At 37.8% G+C, this 14,877-nt stretch overlaps 1 protein-coding gene across 1 annotated transcript in view; it reads left to right on the forward strand.

The window, feature by feature from the left end:
- LOC126278168 (retinal rod rhodopsin-sensitive cGMP 3',5'-cyclic phosphodiesterase subunit delta) overlaps positions 1-14,534 on the forward strand; it is a 42,206-nt gene extending 27,672 nt beyond the window's left edge. Inside the window, exon 6 of the mRNA XM_049978063.1 lies at positions 9,371-14,534. The gene's annotated coding sequence lies outside the window, so the exon portion shown is untranslated. The remainder of the gene's footprint in view (positions 1-9,370) is intronic.
- Positions 14,535-14,877: the final 343 nt, after the last annotated feature.

Consider the following 14,877-nt stretch of genomic DNA (forward strand, 5'->3'; position numbering starts at 1 on the left):
AAACTAATAATTTTCAGCAAACTTTTTGGGACCTAAATTAAGAAACCAAATTACAGACTTTCTTCTGAAACACACCAGTGACTGGTACTGTGTGATTCCTATGGCAGTGGGGTTACTGCTTCATGTTCTTGAATTGGTAGTGACAATGTCACCACAGACCAGCTCAATAAAGTGAGATATTCCTGGTCAGTTTAAAAATACGAACCACATGCAACAAAACATAGACCAAAGAATGGACCACTAATTGCTCCATGTAGCCTGTTGCTGTAGTACATTCCCTCATATTTGTCCGCCATTTTCAGGGACTGTTAGAGTTTTTTGGAAAATCAAAAGTAATTTTCTGGGTGTTTGAAAACAAGCTCTTTACAACTGTGATTAGTTTGAAATCAATTATGGGAAACACATTTCCTAAAAGGAAATTGAAAGTGATCTATTTTTGTTATTTTTACAAAAAGCAAGTCTGAATTGATTTTGTAAACTTTTGAAAAGCAGTACATGAATGATATTTTTTATTGGAAAACTGTGTTTCTAAGTTGTGATGTCATAAGTTTCAGGTTTATGATGCCTTTAATCAATGAGACATAAGAATCCAAAGCTAAAATTTTATTCGCAGTGTGATTTTTGCAGCTTCGTTGCCTCAGTTTATGCAACATTACTAGCCCATGTGGGAAATTAAACCCATTGTTCCAGGAGTGGAAGGGGGGGGGGGGTGCTCCTAAAACACTTGTTTCAAGTCAGTCTGGATTTGAAGTTTTAGGTAATAGAAAATGGTTTTTATAAGAGAAGCGTTGATTTTGCCCTGGTTCAACCTTTTCACAAAAATAATCATATTTTTGACTAATTTGCAGATTATTGGAAAATAATAGGTGTGTGAAAGGTTGTATCCTTGTGCTGCCAAGCAGTTGCGTATTAATTTTCATGTTCAGCATGCATTAATTTTACACGATGTAAGAATCTGGAGTTTATATTTTTTTGTGCAGCGGTTTTCAAGCATAACTTTGATTCAAATTATCTAGCATTGTTAACACACACTGGGTAATCAAAGGCATTTTGTTTTGTGGATCCCTATATTAATCTGTTAAACAATGTAAAGCATTAACGTCAGCGGCAATAGATTAATCTGTGAATATGAGATGACCTCTTATTTTTCAAATGATGAACTGGGGAAGGGGGGGGGGGGGGAGAAACTCGTCTTATAATCACATAGATACAGTAAAAAGCCAAAATTTGAAATTTTTTCGAACAATTTTGCTAAAAATTTTCTGTCTGAACATCACTCATAAAATTCTTTACATTTTTGTTCTTAGAGATATAACAGTTAAAATTCGCATAGAAATTCCCACTCACTGTGCTCAGTAATGTATGGAGTCAAACAAGTGACTATATCTTGGACAGTATTGCTTCAATGAATGTTAAAGTGTACCACGGTTTATTGGAGACATGTGCAAATGTTCAAATAAAATTTCATCGAAATCCGTGACGGTTAAGCAGGAAAATGTTTGGAAATTTGGCGATTTGATGTTGAATAACACTATACCTGTGGCAATCAGATGGAGGAGTTTAGGTTTGGCAAACGCCTGGAAAAACTGTGTAATGCCAATTGAGCAGTACAGAGGTGATATAATGACACAGGGGCGGAGGGGTGTTTTTCGTGGTTAGAGTGTGGTCACCTTATTAGCCTTGAAGAAACACTAAATGCAGAAACAAAAAGATATGAACACATTTTACAGCATTGTGTACTATCTACAGTAGAGAAACATTCTGAAGATTATTCTTGATTGCATCAACATGACACTGTGTCCTGTCATGAAGCAGCACCTGTGAAGCAATGGTTTGTGGACAATAATGTACCTGAAACAGAGTGGCTTTGGGACGAGTTAGAATGTCGACTTCACTCCATACCCCAATGTCTAGCATCACTACCTTGTTCGTGAGGAAGAATGTGCTGCTGCCCCTCCACAGTCATTCATCCATTTCATTCAAAATGTCCCCACTAGAGTACCAGCCTTCGTGAAGGTGAAGTATGGACACCCCCGTCAGCCTCTCTCCATATTAATGTCCACTACTAGGTGTCTGGATACTTTTGATTGGCTATGGCTAGTGTATAATGTTCAAGGGCTCTTCAGATTTCTTGATTTTCATCCTTGTCAACATTATTTTTACAATTAAGTAATGTTATACATAACAGTTCAGTGAAGTTATAATTAAGTGGTAGTAACCTATTACATCTTATAGGTTTCATTACATTGCAGATAAAGATTGAACTTTGTTATTCATCAATTTTTTAAAAAAAAAAGTATTTGAGAGCACAAGCAATGTGCAGGTTTATGGGTGAAAGCTCAGTAACAATGTAAAGCCTCACTTTGTTACAGGTAGTAACAAACCAAGGAGGTTACTGTTGTAACACTATAGTGTGAGTGTGTACAATCAAACAGCACACGATACAAGCACATCCACAGCCGGCCTAGAGAGACTGTCTCACAACCTGGACAGGTGTCGCAGCAAGCCATGTGCACAGCACCCTAATATAAGCCCAGTGTGCTCAGCCTCACTTATGTTTACTTGCTTATTGTATGCTCACCTATGAGACTATATATTTGTGTGTTCTATAGTTAGGACACTTCATACTGTTCTGTCATTCATTTGATGTTATTGTGGACGGAGAATTAAATTTGGTTGGTGCTACTTCTGATATTGTGTCTGTATAACATTACAATTGCAGTGGAACCTCACTTAACGAGCACCTTCCATAACACGCAATTGGCACAATGAGCAAAAAATGACTCACTTGATGAGCAACGTTTCTCATAATGAGTGATGATGACTTAGTGTGACCTCACCAGCCGTTCGTGCACATTGGGGAAATGTTCAACAATATGAACATCTTTCATTGTCAGCAACAGATGTGAACAATGTCCGGGTTTAGTGCTCTTTCTGCTGTGATCTTAGTGAAGCTTGTGAACACATATTTTTCTAAACTTGTGTTCACACAGCGATTTTTGTGTACAAATCTTAATAATCTCCATAGAAATGTCCCCAACGATAACTGTAACAGAAAGAGAACTGTAATAGAAAGAAAATGACCTTAGAAATGAAACGTAAAATCATTAAAAAGCGTGAACGAGGCGCAAGTGTTCCTGATTTAGCATGCATGTACAATCAGTCTACATCAAGTATTTGCACTGTCCTCAAGAACAAGGGCAATATTGAGGAGATAGATGCTTCAAAGGGTGTGACAGGAGTATCTAAACAACAGTGTCATATTCTGGGTGGTGTTGAAAGGTTGCTCCTTATATGGATAAATGAAAAGCAATCGCAAGGTGACACTGTTAACGAAAACATCGTTTGTGAGAAGGCAAGAATGATTTTCGCCGACTTTGTTAACCAGATGCCACGATCATCAGCAGGTGAAGAAGCATTTAAGGGAAGCCATGGGTGACTCGAGAATTTAAAGAGAAGAGAAGAGAAGAACTGGCATCCGCAACATTGTGAAGCACAGTGAAGCAGCTAGCTCTGACACAAAGGTAGCAGAGAACTCCATGAGCAACTTCAAGATGCCCTTAGATTCTGATGGTTACAGGTTTTTAATTGTGATGAAATGGGTCTGTTCTGGAAAAAGGTGCCGAAGTGTACCTTTATGCCAGGTATAGAAATATGAAACCAGAATTTGGTTGCAATAATTACACATCTGTTGTTTGAAACTGATAAACACAATTTAATTCAAAATAATCTTCTTTTGAAGCGAACCAGTCAGTGAGCCATTTTCGTACATTTTCATGCAAATTCAAATTGAAGTGTTGTTCAGCGAGAGCATGTTCCAGTGATGCAAATAGATGATAATCAGATAGAGCCAAGTCTGTAGAATAAGCTGCATGCCCTAGTATTTTCAGGCTGAATGCCTTGATCATTTCCCTGACCCATTTTTGTGTGTGTGATAGGGCGTTATCATGGATCAGTATGACTTTTTGTTGCCTTTTTCCATAGTCTGGTCATTTTGCACATAATGCTCGATTTAGATCAAACATTTGCTGTTGGTAGCAATCAGTGTTAGCAGTTTCACCAGGTTGTAACACCTCATATTAGATGAGACCCTTGTGATCCTACCAAACACAGAGCATTGTCTTTTTTTCAAAAGCGATTTGGCCTGCAGTGGATGTCGATGGTTTGCCTGGATTCATCCATGATTTATGATGCTTAGGAACCATTTTTCATCACCTGTCACTATTCGATGAAGAAACGACTTTCGTTTGTATCTGGCGAGCAGCATTTCACTAGTGGTCTTTAGATTTGATTGCTGTCTTTCATTCAGTTTATGTGGAACCCATTTTTGCACTTTCTGCACCTTTCCCATAGCTTTTAACCAAAGAGAAATGGCTTTCTGCATCACATTCAATTGTTCCCAGAGTTCCTGTTGAGTTTGAGTATCATCTTCATCCAGTAGTTTCTCATGTCAAAATCCCCACTTTTGAACTTTTTGAACCTCTCGAAACACTGTGTTTTCCCAAGAGCAAGTTCACCTAAATCTTAGACAAACATTTGATGTGATTCTGCAGCAGTTTTCTTCAAATCATAGCAGAAAACCAATGCAGTCCGCGAATTGTAGTTCGTAGGTGCACAACTCCACATGATTACGGGTTTGAAACAGATACCAATGTATGGAACTTGCCTTACTGGGTATGGACATTCTTCGTCAGCTGTTACAGGAAGCAGATGGTGCTGCAAGTGTTGTCTCATGGGCCCTACACTGATGGCTAGCACCATCTATAGGGAAATTCTGGTTTCATATTTCTACACCTGGTAACAATGGAGGAGTATGCCTTGCCTCATTACAAGCCAATGAAAGACCATTTCAAACCACTAATCTGTGCCAGTGTAAGCGGCAGTTTGAAAATTAAACTGCCACTTGTTTACCATTCAGAAACTCCAGGACCCTCCAAGAAGTGTTAAAATCCAGAAGAGCAGTTTAAATGTGATGTGGAGGTCCAATAGTTTTGTGATTGAATCAATGAATTCTTTAGTCCTTGCTTGAGATGAATCGGTCACTCCATGTCTTGGTTGGTATGGACAACACTCATACCCATTTCCAGGCCCACAAGACCACCTCCATCAAGAATTTCAGTTCATCACCAACCAGTTTCTGCCTCCCAACACTAAAGCATTCTTCGAGCATTGCTTTGAGTTGATTAAAGCTACCAATCTAACGCTCAGAAAGTTTAGGAAATATCACCTCAACTTTTTTTGCCTGCATCAAGATGATCAAAAATACATGGAAATGAGTTACTAAGAGAGCTCTCACTTCTGCTTGGAAGAAGCTTTGAACAGAGTGTGTTGTCGAATGTGATTCTGAGGCATTAGGGTTAGTATCTGTGGAGCCTGTAGTCAATGAGATTGTGTCTTTGGCGAAGAGCATTGGACTAGAAGTGGATAACAGTGATATCACAGCCAAGAAGTGACCACCGAAGAGCTTATGGAGTTGCAGTGTGTTTCACAGCATGAAGTTGTGCAGAGGAGTCCTTTAGAAGAGGAGGAGGAGGAGGCAGTAACAGTGAAGCAGCAGTGTTCTGGCACATTAAGAGAAATGCTGAAAGCATGGGAATCGGTTGTATTGTACATTGAAAAACACCCCCCCACCCCCAATAAAGCAGTGGCTACACGTACTGCAAATGCAATTGACAATAATGCTGTGCCTCATTTTTGCCAAGTGTTGAAGCGTCGGCAGAAACAAATGACTATAGATAGCTTCTTAGTAAAAAGGAATTACTTATGTATCATGAATAATAAAGTGCATGTTACTGTATGTGTAATTTTCTTTGAATAAATAGCATGAATAATTTTTAGTACTTTTTCTGCATGGAACACATCATATTTTACATTAATTTATATACAATTGTTTTGCGTAATGAGTGGTTCACTCTTCTAGTAAGCTTCTGGAATGAATTATGCGAGGTTCCACTGTGTTACTACACCAAGTAATAAGGGGAGAATTATTATTTAGCATTTTATGCCCTTGGACAAACAAAAAAGTACATTAACTATTACAAACAACCACTAAAGTAACAAAATGGTAAAAGTGAAGACACTGTCCAGGTTATCCACCTACTTATTCACTACGTAGCTAACCCAATGCAGGCCCATCCAGTAACACCTGCCACTGTGGAGATTAACAGCAGGTCCTCCTGTTGAACTCTTCATGTGGTTGAGTTTGTGCGAGAAAGGTTGAAAGCTTGGTTTTCGACACACAAGTGGCCATGCTGGAATGAAGATGCTCCTTCCAATTTCATGGCAGTCACAGGATTGAAAGGGCTGGATAACAGGCGCATGGCATTTTCACAGGATGGTCGACAAATTTCAGACAGTTTATAAAAATCTTGTTCGATCATATCTGGTTTCTTATCCATAACAAAGTGAGAGCTGGATGTCTTCTTGAGTGAAGCAGAGCAATACATAGCATCAAATGTTAGCAGAAGTGGGAGTTCCGCTTGTCAGAGCTGAGCATCCACTAGCTGAATATAAGGACTGTGGACCCGTACAGATGAACGACGCTCAGCTGAAGGCCATTGTTACCATTCTCAGAGTTTTTTTTCATTGGATCACCACAAACTTACTGTTAGATTTTGCTCAAATTATCATAGATTTTCACTTTTGCAGCTATTTTCCAAAGATAGTGCTGGTAGTTAAGCAACATATCCAAAATGAGACCCAGTTACTATGGATTTCTGATGCTTTGTAGTATCCATTCCTAAATATTAGCTGCAGACTGTAATTTGCTATTTGTTACCAAGATGAAATGCTGCAAATTTGTCTTCTGTGGCATTTGTTTTACCTTTCACCCCCTGGAGTACTCATCAAATATGTGCAGATTCTGTCACTATTTCTTGTGTCACTGACAGAATTGTGTGGAAAGCATGGTTTATCTAGGGCATGTCATCTTGATTAATGTCCCATCCAAAGAGCTTTTACGCATCAAAGCCGAGAGTATTACTATGTGACTTGCTAATAACATGTCCAATCAGCTCAACTACTATTGCCTGCATCCTCCATTGTATAGTTGGAAATGAGCCAACTTGTAGGCTAAAAATTCATTGTGAATGAATAGTGTGTGTTTCTCTTTCCTTTTCGGATGGAGGCTGTGGCCAAAAGTTAATGTGCAAGTGTCTTTTAATTGTGTCTGTACTCAACTTAAGAAGTAATCATTATGCTAAGTAGCAATTTTTCCTTTCCTTACATTGTTGACATTCCAACCTGGCATTTCCATTTCCATTGTTTAAAGACCCAGTTGTTTTTCACAAGAGCAATATTTTCTGAATCCAGTCTGACAGTATCAATAGATCATTTTAGTTGAGGTAATTCATAACGTTCGAATGCAATATGGACTCCAAAATCCTATTCCAGTTCGACGCCAGTGATGTGTGTGTGTACAATTCATCAGATTACTCCTACTTCCTGTCTTGACTATTTGTGTGTAACTTTCCAGTCTTTTGCTGTGGGTATTTTGTCAAGCAAACAGCCTCAGTAAAAATTACCCATTGTAGAGAATGTGTGTCGTTTCATAAAATGGGTTGCGTGTGGTTTGTGGTGTTTTTTTTTTTTTTTTTTAAGCAACAATATTCTGACCTGTTTTGTGTACCAAGGGGGATCAGTACCATCTTTTTATTGATTTATTCAGTATAAATCTCTGCAGATACTATTTCTTTGAATTAAAGCCATGTCTAGTATACAGTTACTTCGGTATTTTTTTTTTTAGTTTTGTTGTTATTGGCATTTGTCATAGTTAGTTAGTGGAGAAGGAGTGAAGACTGTCTTTTAGGAAAGTGGCAAGGAAATTTTTATGTGCCCTTTTATTTAAGTAGGTATATTTTGCATTTACTTTTGGTGGATTCGAGGTTGTGGTGGTCAGTCTTGCTACAGCGACCTTTCATGCAAACACTTCTCCATTCAGCCAATGATGCCATGGGCAGGCTGTAATATTCAAATTAGTTAGACTATCCGTGGTGAGACATGCAGACACATGGGCTGTATTACATAAGACACTTCAAACAGTACATCTACATCTACATGACTACTCTGCAATTCACATTTAAGTGCTTGGCAGAGGGTTCATCGAACCACAATCATACTATCTCTCTACTATTCCACTCCCGAACAGCGCGCGGGAAAAACGAACACCTAAACCTTTCTGTTCGAGCTCTGATTTCTCTTATTTTATTTTGATGATCATTCCTACCTATGTAGGTTGGGCTCAACAAAATATTTTCGCATTCGGAAGAGAAAGTTGGTGACTGAAATTTCGTAAAAATGTCTCGCCGCGACGAAAAACGTCTTTGCTGTAATGACTTCCATCCCAACTCGTGTATCATATCTGCCACACTCTCTCCCCTATAACGTGATAATACAAAACGAGCTGCCCTTCTTTGCACCCTTTAGATGTCCTCCGTCAATCCCACCTGGTAAGGATCCCACAGCACGCAGCAATATCCTAACAGAGGACGAACGAGTGTAGTGTAAGCTGTCTCTTTAGTGGACTTGTTGCATCTTCTAAGTGTCCTGCCAATGAAACGCAACCTTTAGCTCGCCTTCCCCTCAATGTTATCTATGTGGTCCTTCCAACTGAAGTTGTTCGTAATTTTAACACGCAGGTACTTAGTTGAATTGACAGCCTTGAGAATTGTACTATTTATCGAGTAATCGAATTCCAACGGATTTCTTTTGGAACTCATGTGGATCATCTCACACTTTTCGTTATTTAGCGTCAACTACCACCTGACACACCATACAACAATCTTTTCTAAATCGCTTTGCAACTGATACTGGTCTTCGGATGACCTTACTAGACGGAAAATTACAGCATCATCTGCGAACAATCTAAGAGAACTGCTCAGATTGTCACCCAGGTCATTTATATAGATCAGGAACAGCAGAGGTCCCAGGACACTTCCCTGGGGAACACCTGATATCACTTCAGTTTTACTCGATGATTTGCTGTCTATTACTACGAACTGTAACCTTCCTGACAGGAAATCACGAATCCAGTCGGACAACTGAGACGATACCCCATAGGTCCACAGCTTGATTGGAAGTCGCTTGTGAGGAACGGTGTCAAAAGCTTTCCGGAAATCTAGAAATACGGAATCAACTTGAGATCCCCTGTCGTAGTGTAAATTTGAAGCACATTATTTCTTATGAATTCAAAAACCCTTTTGCAGATATGAGGTGTTTTGTTCATTGCCCTGTCTGGAACAACCTCCTAAAGTCAAACTGTGTGACTGCAAAACCAAATTTGCAGAAGAATTGAAGTTAAAATAGTATTTGCACTATGTGTAACTTAAACAGAATTCTAAATTTGCAGCTAATAAAATGTGTTAATTTTCAGGTTACCATGAGGCACTTGTTGATGAGTTGTGGAAGATGTGCAAAGCAACAAATCTTCTTGATTATGGATTTTAAAAATAGACAGGTATCAGAGAAAAGTAAACTTTCTCTTCAGATACTGTGATTGTATACATTATAGATAATAGTAAGAAGAACCATCCACTATTTTATATACATGTATAGATATATGTATTTCAGTGATCTCTTGTAACTTCAGTGCTTGTGCTATTTGCAATAATTGTAAAACTTAAATGGTCAAGCAGAACTCTGTCCTTACATGAGACACAATTTGTGTTCGCATCACTTCTCGCGGTAACAGAGGTTAGATGCTTCTGTTGTTCAAAAGACAAATACTGCATAAGACACTCTGGGGTACTAATCCATTGCTTGGGATCTATAATGCACGTAATTACTCCAAAAAGTGAGGGGTGTGAACTGTTACCGAGAATTTGTGATTACAGACACAATGGTACTGCAAACTAAAACCTTATTTCAATGTGTTGGGAACATCATAATAAAGGATTTTATTGTATTCACTTTCATGTGTAAATGGAAGAAAATAATGTGAACGAATTTTTTTCCTTCAAGTTGACCTTCCAACCTGTAATAATGTTAGGGATGAATAGACGTCACTTGCAGTAAATTCTCATACTCACTATGAAAAGAACTAACTGTTAAGGTAAATTTTTATGCTGTTCCCCTGAAAACCAACATGCTGCACAGTGTGAGAAAACGAAACCACAGGCCCAGCTGTGACACTTTTAACATTTGGTATTGAATGCTTCCTGTGCATGGGATTCTCTGGATCAAACTTAGTGTGCAACATCGCTTTCGGTTTAAAATCTTGTACAGCATTCTCATGTTAAAAATGAAATTCACATTTTTTATTAATTCCACCCCCTTTCCAGAATCTTTTCATCCTGCTTACTCAGTTGTGTGATTTGGTATCTTACTAAACCAGTTGGATGCAGGAATGTGGTTCATTTCAAAGATGAATTGGTTCTTAATTTTGAATGACACAGAGCTGTTTAACAAGATTTCATGTGTGCCAACAGTCAACCATGTAACAAATGTAGAAGGAAGACCAAACTTATCACAGGATGTTCTTAATGTAGAATGTGTCATTGTAATTTTTTGTTCTTGTCATTTATTCACGTGGTTACTATTCCAACTAGCATAGTTTAAAGCTGGATAATGTAATATGGCTGAATTACTGTAAAGAACAGACAGACACCTTAATATGGGCCTACTTTTTATACTTATCTTTCCTTCTTGTTTTATTGTTAATATGAGGAGTTTGATGGTATTTGAGAAGTATGAAACCGTAAGAGAAATATGTGTAATAGCTTTACAAATAGGAATGTAACACACAGTCCTGAGTGAGCATACAAAATCTGCTTTCAGTCTTTGACTCAGAAATCCCATTGTCAGTTTACTTTTATAATCTGTACTGTCACTGAACATCTATAAATTGAATCCCCATTGCCTTCTAATGGGCTTACCTGGAACACTTCATGGTCATGCATGTATTATTCTGGCATTGATGTAGCTGATGGTGTGGGTTAACCTGTTACTAATCTTGCACAGTGCCATTTTATCCCTTGTGGTTTTCTGCCAGACTAATTCTAAATTTGACTTGTACCAGAGGTACTCTTTTTATATGATCTGCAAAATGTATCTTCAATAAGCGTAAAGTGGTATGAAACACTTTTGTTTTAGACACTGTCATCATCTCTCATACAGAATATATTTTTTGTAGTTGGATGGATAAAAAAATCTACTCACCAAGTGGTGGCAGGAGGACACGCACATAAAAGGAGGTTATACTTATGCAAGCTTACGCAGTCAGTGGCTCCTCCTTTCAGCAGAATGGTAGAAGGGGACAAAGAGGGGTGAAGGTAAAGTACAGGTGGTGTTTAGGAAAATGGGCAAATTTCGGAAAAGTCGCGCAGAACTGCAGGTCAAGGGAGGCCGGGATGAGAAGGAAAGACCGATTGTTGGGGACTGCACTGGATGAGATTTGAAAACCTAAACGTCTTTCCTCCTCATCCCATCTGGTAAGTCTCCCCTGACCTGCGAAAGTGGGTGACTTTCTTGAAATCTGCCCCTTTTCCTAAACCTATCAAATCCTTTTCCTTCACTCCTCTTCTTCCCTTTCAACCTTTCTGCCAAAAGGAGCCACTGGCTCAGGAAGCTTGTATAAGTATAACCTTCTTTTATGTGTGTGTTCTCCTGCCACCACTTGGTGAGTAGATTTTTTTATGTATCCTATTACATCATACAAAACTGATTATTTTCCTTATTATAGAATGCATTTTTTATTCAACTTAGAAATGAGATTGCATTCTTCAGCATCGACATTTCTTGAAAGTAATAGTTTTCATTCTCATCAGCAAGCAGCGTCCAGTTCTTGTTGTTAAAATTAAGATTTCTATGTAAGTGAGTAAAGTGAAAACTGTAGTTTTTCAGTGACATTACTTTCATATTGATCGTGTAATGGTGAATACTTATAACTAAATGTCCACTATACATATTTTGACATATCACACATTACAGTCACAAAAGAACATGGGCACCTGCTAGATTGCAATGGAGGACTGCTTGTCTCACCCTATTTTCAATTATATGGCACATGTACTGAAACACACAGTATCTGAATTAATCACAATCTTTGCTTCTCGTTAATGAGAGATATTTGATTGTTCCAGCTTTGTGTTTCAGGAAAAGATAATGTTACAGTTGTTAGTTACCTGTTACAAAGTGTATAGTGCAAGATTAATAAGTCTGTAAAGTAGAAAATAGCAGATAATGATTCTATGTGATGTAAGGCTAACAAGTCTTTAGTACAGGCAATTATGATGATGATGATCAGGATGATAATGGATATGAATGACCTTACGTATTTGTTCCACCTTACATAATTGTCCCATACACTTGGTGAGAGAGCAGAGGAAACTGAAGCTGATTATGTGCAAGTTATTCAGTTCCCTCTCAATGATCATGTAGTAGATCTGAAGCATTATTAGCTGTTGTAGGAACAGAGGTGTCTTATAAAGTAGAAAGTCTGCTCTTAATATCAAGTTTCCTTTTTTGTTTTAAGAAAGAGATTTCTGAGACATATCATGGTCTTGATGTAGTTATTTTGCGATCTTTGCAAAGCTGCAAGTATTTGCAGGAACGTATGTTGTATTTAACTGATAGTTTTTATAAAATTTGTGGGGGCAAAAATATTGTCAAAAGTGGACTGCCACATCTCATTACCATCATCATTGAGAAAGATAAGGCTTCGAACAAAAATCTTACAACATCGAAACTGTAAATTGCTCAAGATTTGATTTCACTTGTGTGAAATACATCTCATTTTTACAAGTAGTAAAAAGTAACATCACACCTTCGATCTGTCAACCCCCGGTAGCTGAGTGGTCAGCGTGGCAGGATGTCAATCCACAGGGCCCGGGTTCGATTTCTGGTTGGGTTGGAGATTTTCTCTGCCCAGGGAATGGTTGTTGTGTTCACCTAATCATCATCATTTCATCCCCATCAACGCGCAAGTCACTGAAGTGGCATCAAATTGAAAGACTAGCACCCGGCAAATGGTCTATCCGACACGAGGCCCTAGTCACACGACATTTACATTTATTTACCTTTGATCAAACAGTTGACACTGAAATGAAAAATGAGATGGAGCCTTGCAGCAAAATTTTATACTGTATTTCATGACCTGTCTCAGAAATGAAAATTCATGCTGTAACGGGTTACACGAATGGCCTTTGTGTGAGGCTCATTATGATAATTTTCTTTCAAGGTAAAACTGGTATTTAATCAAACCCCAAGTATGTGTGTGAGTGGGGGGAACTATGTGCACGCAAACATTTTTGTACATCATGAAGACAGCAGGAAATTTCAGCTCTGAAACGTATCTACTAACTGATAGCAATCAAACATACAAGTATTATATAAGCAGGCACACTCTATATTTTCTTTCTATGCACAGAACTTCCTGCAGTGCCTTATGGACATACCTTCTAAAAGCTATTTGTATTACCAATAAAACGAAACATGCTGTTTTCTCATGTGTACAAAGTTACAATTTTTAAACCTGAATTTCTCCCACGCATTTCTTGCATAGGCGATGTGTCACTACCAAAATACAAAGTTCTTACAATATAGGCTAGTATATTAATAAGATTTTTCTGAAGATTTCAGTCTATATTATTGCAAGGCCAAAACAAGGAAATCTTTTCTGTACATCAGGCACCCTGTTGTGGTGTAGCTCATGGAAATCCTACCTGTTTCTCAGCAACGAATTGTAAATGGATTCTGTACTTTCTTCGATGTTTTATTTCTGCAGTACTTTTTTATTCCACTTATTGCATCATGTAAATGTATATGACTTAAATGTGTAATTTTTGAATGCAAGTGAACTATTTCGTGAAGGTAATTCAAAAAATTGTACAAAATTTTATTATGCTGCATTATTCTTGAACTCTAGTCATATTAGATAAGTAACTTTGGTGCAATTATGTTTGTGGTAATGGTGCAGTGATTGTAACACGTTACATGGAAGAATAAATGCATGCATTGCCCATAATTTTTAATATAAAGTTCCCTCATCCATAAAAAGTGAGTCTGTGGACTTTTCAGTGAAAATACATGTGCCTTCGCTCAGGTTAGCAGTTAATGGTGCTGCTGTCTAGAAGGCATTAGAAATACAATTGTGTGCTGCACTAAGAGAATAAGCATTAACTCCATCTTTCTGAACAATTTTATGTACTGGAAGCAAGCCATTGTTTAGCAACTGATGACTTTTTTTTAATGTAATTTTATGTTGTAACTACAGACAATAACACTTTGGGTTACTTTGGAAAGCAATTGGTCCAAACATAGAAAATCTGATAGCTTTTCCCCTTTGGAGACATTGTATTTGCACATTTTGTATTTACATTTTTGTACTCATGTTAGATTCTTAGACATTGTGGTATATTTTAGCAGATTTGTTTGCAATTACTTGCATGTAAAACATGAATAAAGTTTCTGCTGTGTAAATTCTGTTTACAATTAATAGATGTGTACTTTGTAAAATAGCCATGTACTTTGAAGTCTTTAGCAGTAATTTCCTGTACCACTTACACGGGACCAATAAAACTACTTTTTCTTCTAGATAAGTTGCTAATCTTTTTTCCCATTTGTATTGTAGCAAAACATCTTAATACTGTACCACAGCAGCATTTAATCCAACAATTATTGAGAGCAATCCCATATCCTCATTGTTCACTTACCAAGATGGTTTGTTTGGAAAGGACACAGCTGATCGTACTTCCCAGTCTAAACTAGTGCTCCATTTCTCATGATCTTGTTGTCAAGGAAACATTAAACTTTAATATTTCCTCGTTTGTTGTTTTCCATCTTCACTTCTAGTGTACTACTTTGAATTGTCCAATTTTTTAATGCAGATTTTAGCTTTCCATAATTTGCTAAATCACTTATTGCTAATGCTAGGGTAGTTCC

This window comes from Schistocerca gregaria, chromosome 6 (genome assembly GCF_023897955.1).
Source record: "Schistocerca gregaria isolate iqSchGreg1 chromosome 6, iqSchGreg1.2, whole genome shotgun sequence".
In the NCBI taxonomy this organism is placed as follows: domain Eukaryota; kingdom Metazoa; phylum Arthropoda; class Insecta; order Orthoptera; family Acrididae; genus Schistocerca; species Schistocerca gregaria.